We start from the raw sequence: 9,221 nt of genomic DNA on the forward strand, positions 1-9,221 counted from the left end.
TATGAGGAGCCTCTATACTGTTTCCATAGTGGCTGCAACCAATGTACATTTCCATCAACAGTGGACAAGAGTTCCCTTTTCTTCACATACTCGCCGACACTTGTTATCTCTTGTCTTTTTGATAATAGGGATTCTGACAGGTCTGAGGTGATATCACATTTTGGTTTTGATTTGCATTTCCCTGATGATTAGTGATGTTAAGCATCTTCTCATGTACCTGTTGGTCATATATATGCCTTCTTTGGAAAAATATCTATTCATATCCTCCGTGCATTTTTCAATCTGATTATTTTTTTGCTATTGATTTGTATGAGTTCTTTATATATTTTGGACATTAACCAATTATCAGATATACGATTTGCAAATATTTTCTCCCATTCAGTAGTTTGCTTTTTCAATTTGTTGATGGTTTCCTTTCCTGTGAAGAAGCTTTTAAGTTGGATATAGTCACGCATTTATTTTTGCTTTTGTTGCCTTTGCTTTTGGTGTCAAATCCAAATAATCAATTCCAAGACTAATGTCAAGGAGCTTACCATCTGTGTGTTCTTCTAGAAATTTCATGATTTCAAGTCTTACATTTACATCTTTCATCCATTTTGAGTTAATTTTTTGTATGGTGTAAGATACTGGTCCAGTTTTATTTATTTGCATGTGGCTGTCCAGTTTTTCCAACACCATTTATTGAAGAGATTGTCCTTTCCTCATTGTATATTCTTGGCTCCTTTATGGTAATTAATTAATCATACATGCATGGATTTATTTCTGGGCTCTTCATTCTGTTTCACTGATCTATGGGTCTGTTTTTATGCCAATATCATACTGTTTTGATTACTATAGCTTTGTAAGGTAGTTTGAAATCAGGGAGTGTGATGCCTCCAGCTTTGTTCTTTTTTCTCAAGATTGCTTTGTTTATTTGGGACCTTTTGTGGTTCCACACAAATTTTAGGATTGTTTGTTCTTTTTTAGTGAAAAATGTCACTAGAATTTTGATAGGGATTTCATTGAATCTGTAAGTGCTTTGGGCAGTATGGACATTTTAACAATATTAATTCTTCCAATCCGTGGGCATGGAATATCTTTCCATTTATTTGTGTTGTCTTCAATTTCTCTCATCAACGTGCTATAGTTTTCAGTGTACAGGTCTTTCATATCCTGGGTTAAATTTATTACTAGATATTTTATACTTTTTAATGCAATTGTAAATGGGATTGTTTTCTTAATTTCTCTTTCTGATGGTTCATTATTATTGAAATAGAACTAACTCTTGTAGATTGATTTTGTGTCCTGGAACTTTACTGAATTCATTTATTATGTCTAATAGGCTTTTGATGGAGCCTTTAGAGTTTTCTATACATAATATCATGTCATCTGTAAATAGTGGTAGTTTCACTTCTTCCTTTCCTTTTTCCTGCCTAATTGTTGTGGCTATGACTACCACTACTATGTTGAATAAAAGTGAAAAGAGTGGGCATTCTTGTCATGTTCCTGATTTTAGAGGGAAAGCTTTCAACCTTTAGCTATTGAGTACAATATTAGCTGTAGCCTTGTCACATATGTTTATATTATGTTGTGGTATATTCCCTCTATACCCACTTTTTTAAGAGGTTTTTTTTTATCGTAAATGGATGTTGAATTTTGTCAAATGCTTTTTTCTGTATCAATTGAGATGATCATAAGACTTTTAACTTCATTTTGTTAATGTAGTGTATCACGTTGATTAATTTGCTGATGTTGAACCATCTTTGCATCCATGGAGTAAATTCCACTTGATCATGCTTTATCATCTTTTTAATGTATTGTTGAATTTGGTTTGCTCATATTTTGTTGAGGATTTTTCCATCTATATTCTTCCAGGATATTATTCTGTGATTTTCTTTTCTTGTGGTGTCCTTGTCTGATTTTGCCATCAGGGTAATGCTGGCCTCCTAAAATAAGCATGGAAGTGTTCACTTTTGTTATATTTTTTGGAAGAGTTTGAGAAGGATTGGAGTTAATCATTCTTTCAGTATTTGGTAGAATCACCAGTGAAGCCCTCTGGTCCTGGACGTTTGTTTGTTTGTTGGGAGGTTGTTGATTATTGATTCAATCTCCTTATTAGTGATTTGCCTGTTCAGATTTTCTATGTCTTTATGCTTCAGTCTTGGAAGGTTGCATGTTTGTAGGAATTTATGCATTTCTTCTAGATTGCCTAATTTGTTGGCTTGAAATTGTTCATAGTAGTCTCACAATTCTTTGTATTTATGGAACATGAGTTGTAATGTCACCTCCATCATTTCTTATTTTATGTATCTAAGTCCTCTGTCTTCTTCCTTGGTGAGTCTAGCTAAAAGTTTGTCAATTTTGTTTATCTTTTTTAAGAACCTGCTCTTCGTTTCATTGATCGTTTCTATTTTCTTTGTACTCTCTATTTCATTTATTTTTGTTCTGATCTTTGTTATTTTCTTCCTTTTACTAATTTTGGCTCTGTGTGTTCTTCTCTTTTCTAGTTCCTTGAGGTATAAATTTAGGTTGTTTATTTGAAATTTTTCTTGTTTCTTAAGGTAGGCATTATTGCTATGAACTTCCCTCTTACAACTGTTTTTGCTGCATGTCATAGCTTTTGGTATGTTGTATCTCCATTTTCATTTGTCTTGAGATTTTTTTTTTATTTCTCTTTTGTTTTGTTTGTTGACCCATGGGTTGTTCAGTATCATGTTGTTTAATATCCACATATTTGGGAATTTTCTAGTTTTCTACTTGTAATTACTTTCTAGCCTCATGTCATTATGGTGAGGAAAGATACTTGATATGATTTCAATCTTATTAAATTTGTTAAGATTTGTTTCATGGCCTGCCATTTGATTTATCCTAGAGAATGTTCCATGTGCACTTGAGAAGAATGTGTACTCTGTTGTTTTTGGGTGGCATGTTCTGTATTTATCTGTTAAGTCCATTTGTTTTAATATGTCATGTAAGGCTGATGTTTCCTTATTGATTTTCTCCCTGTATTATCTATTAATTGGTATAAGTGAGGTATTAAATTCCCATAACATTATTATTTTGCTGTTTATTTCTCCCTTTAGGCCTGTTAATATTTGCCTTATATGTTTGAGTGATCCTTCGTTGGGTGCATAAATACTTATAAATGTTATATCTTTTTGTTAGATTGACCCCATTACCATTGTATAATGCCCTTCTTTGTCTCTTATTACAGTTTGTTTAGGAAGTCTATTTTGTCTGATACAAGTATAGCTACCCTAACTTTCTTTTGGTTTTCATTTGCATGGAATATATCTTTCCATCCCTTCACTTTTAGTCAGTGTGTGTCCTTATGTCTGAAGTGTGTCTTTTGTAGGCAGCATATAGATGGGTCTTGTATTTTATCCATTCAGCCACTCTATGTCCTTTGATTGGAGAATTTAGTTCATTTATATTTAAAGTAATTATTTATAGGTATGCATTTATTGACCTTTTGTTAATTTTTTTCTGGCTGTTTTGTAGTTCCTGTGTTTCTTTCTTCTTGTCTTGATCTCTTCATTTGTCATTTGATGACTTTATTTGGAGGTATGCTTATATTCCTATCTCATTATGTTCTGTGTATCTACTATAGGTTTTGTTTTGTGGTTACTATGAGTCTTACATATAACAACTTATCTTTATGACAGTCTATTTTAAGTTGATAACAACTTGAGTTTGAATGCATTCTAAAACTCTATAGTTTTACTCTACTCCTCCGCATTTCATGTGTTTGATGTCACATTTTAGATCTATCCCTTAACTAATTGTGGCTACAATCATTTTTACTACCTTTGACTTTTAACCTTCATACTGGCATTATAAGTGATTAATCCCCTACCTTTTCTGTGTATTTACCTTTACCAGTGAGATTTATATTTTCATGTTTTCTTGTTACTAATTAGCACACTTTCTTTTCAGTTTAAAGAAGTCCCTTTATCATTTCTTATAAGGCCAGTTTAGAGGTGATGAACTCCTTTAGCTTTTGCTTGTCTGCTAAACTCTTTATCTCTCCTTCAATCCTGAATGATAACTTTGCCGAGTAAGTGTTCTTCATTGGAAGTCTTTGTTTGTTTGTCTCAGCACTTTGAATACATCATGCCATTCCCTTCTGGCCTGCAAACTTTCTACTGAAAAATCTGTTCATAGTCCTAGAGGGCTTCTCTTGATGTGAAATTTTTTTTTTCTCCTACTGCCTTTATGTGAGATTCCACTGCAGATTGAAGGGGAAGAAAAAAAAGAAGTATGGTTGATTTCTTTTTAATTTCTTGTTCAATTTTCTCTTCATTTTGATGAAGTTACTTATAAACTTGTGTTTCTCAAGGTTGTATTAAAAAATAGATTCTAAATGTGGATACAGACCTGGTCATAATGCTTTCAATTAAAATACTAACAACAGTTCTATGTCAAAGCTGAGTGGTGGGAAAAGGGCAAAATTTTAAAAAATGTTGTCTAGATGGAAATTCAATTTACTGGTAAAAAACAGATATCGCTAAATTTTGTGGTCTTGGAGTACAACTCTAAATTCAAAAGCTATGGTTTATTATTCATCTTTTTATTGCATAGCTTCTAATGTTTTTACCAGTGCTTATCTAGATGAATAAAATAATATATTCTAAATTTAAAGGAAAAACTCATATTTTAGATCCAATGAATCTCAGTACTTACTTAAACCTCTCAAATAATTCTTTTATTTTTTAAATTTTATTTATATATTTTTTTACCCCCAAAGCCCCAGGAGATAGTTGTATGTCATAGCTGTACATCCTTCTAGTTGCTGTATGTGGGACACGGCCTCAGCATGGCCAGAGATGCAGTGCATCGGTGCGTGCCCGGGATCCGAACCCGGGCCTTCAGCAGGGGAGCGCACGCACTTAACCGCTAAGCCACGGGGCCGGCCCCTCTCAAATAATTCTAATGTGCAAAGAAAAATATTCTGAAAGGACTACATCAGAAAACAACCATGTTAAACCTGAAGTAAACTGACCTCACACGAGAGACTCCTGTGACACATTGCGACCACATAGCAGCACCATATGTATAGCTCAGCCACTAATTTATTCAAATAGTATTAGTTGAGCACCCATGTGGTACTAGAAACTGAGAATATAACAATTAACATAGTAATGTTGTATCCTTAAAGATCTATACTTTAGTAAGATATACTGATATTTGCTAAGTAGAGATGGACGGGACATTCTTCAAATGGAAGCTGGGGCTCTTAAATCAAATACCAATTTATTGAAGCTCATTTGACTTAAATATAAAACCAGCTAAACCTTTAGATTATTATAGTTTAGTTTGAGTTTAGACAATATTTCTATTTTTGCAATATAAGCATGTCAATCAGTTTTGTGCAGATGTATATATAATGTTAAATATAACTGTGTGTGTGTATAAATATATATATAGCTTGTGCACGGTCATGTCAGCACCTGAATGTCTGGAAACTCTCCACAGGGGTCAGAACTATATTTACTTAAGGACTATATTTAGGTAAGAATCAAAATGGACATCTGTCTCCAGGGTATCTACAGGGTAGCAAGTCTTGTATCTGCTAAGACCGGCTGATAACAGTAGGTTATCTCCCTGAAGAGAAAACAAAAGACCAGTTTCTTGACACCCTCAGATTGTTAGATCTACTCCACTCACCGTTCTCAGTCAGCATGTATTTACCGTTCTTAGAAAGGTGAGGAAGTATAAAGTTTTACTTAGCTCCATTTTCTTCCCTATGCCTGGAACATAGTTGGTGGCACTAAAATTAATGGTTTTGTTTTACCCATACATTTGAGTCTGTACTCTATGCAAAGATCTACTCATTTAAGGGAAAAAATTCACTTCTAGTTTCATTTTATTATTTAGATTGACAAATGAATGTAAAAAGCATTTATCATACAATATAATACATGCTATAGTAAAAACAAACCCCATTGGAATGCAAGCCAAAGAAGGGAGCCCTCACACAGTCTTAGGGAAAAAAAAAATGCTCTCAAGAAGGTAGGACCAGTAGGTAATAGGATAGGAAAAAATAGGAGGTAGTAATTCCAGGCAGGATAAATTTAGTGGCTCAAGGGTCAAAGTATTATCAACTTCAAAACAAATATTCTGAGATATGAAAGACAACATTTTACTCTGTACCATTTAATCTACAGTTGCTTACCTAGTACGTAGAATTCTATCACACTCAACAATTTTTATAATAAGCTACAATTCCAAACTTCAGTTTCAATAAGCAAGGATCAACAATTCATTGATGTAAATACCTATAACATGAGATTTCCTTGGATAGTAGGGAGGATTTCAGAAATTTAGGGACTACTTAAACGTTTTTTTTTTTTTTTTTTTTTTTAGTGACAGGGTATCAGAATATTCTTGCTTGAATAACGCAAGACCAAATGAAAAAATTCCATCCATTCACTGCCTCCGCAGACTTTACTAATTTGGAACTTCGATCCATAGATTGAAGTCAGAATTCTGACAAACTAATGTTAATCCTTTTGTATTTCCTAATTCCAGTATCAATGGTGAGTGAACACTTGTCATTGGCATTACTTTACACAATTGTCCCTTTATATTTCTAGTACTTTTTGTTTCTTTTATCTTTATCATTCCTAGCAAGAACTGCCAAACTGTTCATTTTCACCACTTTTTCATCATCACATTTCAGCAACACTTTAAGAATTGAAATAATTTATTCTGAATTCACGACAACTTCCAAATTCTGTGACCTATTTATACAAAGATAAAACATAATCATTGCATTATGACTATATACATACAAAGAGCAAGGGTCAACTATTTTATCTCTCTCAACTTAATTGAGTATAGCTGACTTCCACCTTCAAACTTAAGTCTATCCTGATCTCTAGAAGCAATGCTTATCCAGTCAGGTGAGATATAAAACTACAGGCACAATCAGATACTGTTTCTGATAAAAACTGTCTCCTACTCAGGGTTTTTGTCAGAACAAGCGTAAGGTCTTTGTTCCTCAAGCTGTAAATTAAGCAGTTTATCAAGGGAGCTGTACTGGTGTAAAATACAGAAGATATATTTCCATTACCCATAGACACAGAAGAAGGTGGTTTGAGATACATAATTGTAGCTGATCCAAAGAACAGAGAAGGAATAGCAATTACGTGGGAACTACAGGTGCTGAAAGCTTTGGACATACTTTCAGTGGAGCTGATGTGGAAGGTACTGGAGAGGATAAAAGCATAAGAGACAAAGCTGGTCAGAATGGGCACGATGATGCCCACCACAATGAAAACTTCCAGCTCATTGACATGGGTGCTCAGGCAGCAGCACTGGAGCAGAGTGGGAATCACACATAACGGTTAACGGTGTTTGCATCACAGAAGGTCGCTCTCAGCGTGTGTCTGGTGTGAGCTATGGCACAAGAAAATGCCACCAAGTATGAACCAAGCATGAGGCTGGAACACACTTTATAGTCACAGCAACTTTATGCAAAAGTGGACTACAGCTAGCCACATAGTGATCACAGGCCATTGATGTCAGCACATAGCATTCAAAAATACCAAAAAAAACACCCCAAAACCAAAAAAGCTCCACAAAAAGTAAGCTGGCTCATGTACCACATGTAAAAGATAATATTTTTCTTTGATATGAAGTTAGTCAGCATTTTGTGTGTAAAAACAGAAGAATAAAAACCTACGAAAGACAAATTAAACAGGAAAAAGTACATGAGTGTGTGCAAGTGTGAATTCAGCTCAATCAGAGTTGTCAAGCCCGAATTTCCCAACACGTGACAATATCCTCTATTAGAAACAGGAAGAACAGGGGGAGTTAGAGATCTGGCCGGTCTATTATTCCCAACAGAACGAATATAATCATGAAAGAACCATTTCTAGGAGACATTCTTCTCTAAGGGAATCTGTGGACACAGGAGAAGAAAGTTACATAGAGAACAACTCAGCTTTTCCTATATGCACAACAGAGGAGTATGCTTTGCTGAAGTTTGAGACTAGCCCAATTTGGACCCATAGAATCTCCTCTGCCATTATCATGAAACTGAGTGACGCAGACTCTCCCTTATTAGAGTCTTTACAAGATAAATATAGCAAAGAGTGTCAAAACTTAGCCTACAGTGGGAAGGCCACTGCTTCCATGTACAAATAATGACTTATGGAAGACAAAAGGATAAGGAGAAGTCTGGACCAGGACAGAAGGGTACTTCTCTCATGACAACATTTCTCATTTATTTGAACTCTCTCTTCATCAGTAAAATTGGAGGCAGCAACACAACCTACCTGATGCTGGCCTCTAATGCAGATTAGACTTGTTGAGATAGGAACCAAAACATTGTTTCTAATCCAAAACTAAGGAATTAGAGTCTAGGAAAGGTTAAGGTACTGGCCCATGTCACAGAGTAAAAGTCATAAGTGTAGAAGAGTCAGAATTCCATCATGGATCTGACTGATATAATGCGTTCTTTGAGCCCAATAACGTCTCTCTGTTTTCCCTGCACCCCCTTGAACAGATTCTACTACCAATTTTACATAAGTCTCAGGACTGAAACATGGTAAAGAAAGTGGCATATCTTAGATCCTTGGAGTTCCATCTCAAATAACAAGGGCATCAATATAATGGACTTCAGAAACTTACCTGCCATAAGTCATAAAACCTTGGTGCTTCCTGATTACTGTTCTTACCCCCTTGGTCCTGCAAGGGCAATTTCAAACTCTGAGGCTTTGGTTCATTTGAATCTAAGGAGATGCATCCCACACTTAATTTTGGATATGCACCAGAAGTCTTTCAGAACTACAGATCATAAATCTTTCTTTCTTTCTTTCTTTTGTGTGAGGAAGATTGGCCCTGAGCTCACATATGTTGCCAATCTTCCTCTTTTTGCTGAGGAAGATGAGCCCAGAGGTAACATCTCTGCCCATCTTCCTCTATTTTGTATATGGGTTGCTGCCACAGCATGGCTTGCTGAGTGGTGTGTAGGTCCATTCCCGGGATCCAAACCTGCAAACCCTGGGCCACCAAAGTAGAGTGCACAAACTTAACCACTACACTACCAGGCCAGCCCCCAGATCATAATTTCTGACTGTGACTTCAGCACACAAGCAAAAGAGAAAAATAAATAGTGTATACTATTATCTTTTTTGCCTCTTGGTAAGTCATAGAAGATTTAATGTGAATTTAATAATATATTGTACTCAGTTCTAAACAGGATAGAAGCTTTCTCAGTCTCCTCCTGAGGCGAC

At 35.2% G+C, this 9,221-nt stretch overlaps 1 pseudogene; it reads right to left on the minus strand.

Annotated features, from left to right (window-relative positions):
* Nucleotides 1-6,872: 6,872 nt before the first annotated feature.
* On the minus strand, nt 6,873-7,869 carry LOC101402331 (olfactory receptor 8B8-like; annotated as a pseudogene).
* Nucleotides 7,870-9,221: the final 1,352 nt, after the last annotated feature.

Source organism: Ceratotherium simum, chromosome 7, assembly GCF_057802395.1.
Source record: "Ceratotherium simum simum isolate JZ-2026a chromosome 7, ASM5780239v1, whole genome shotgun sequence".
Lineage (NCBI taxonomy): Eukaryota > Metazoa > Chordata > Mammalia > Perissodactyla > Rhinocerotidae > Ceratotherium > Ceratotherium simum.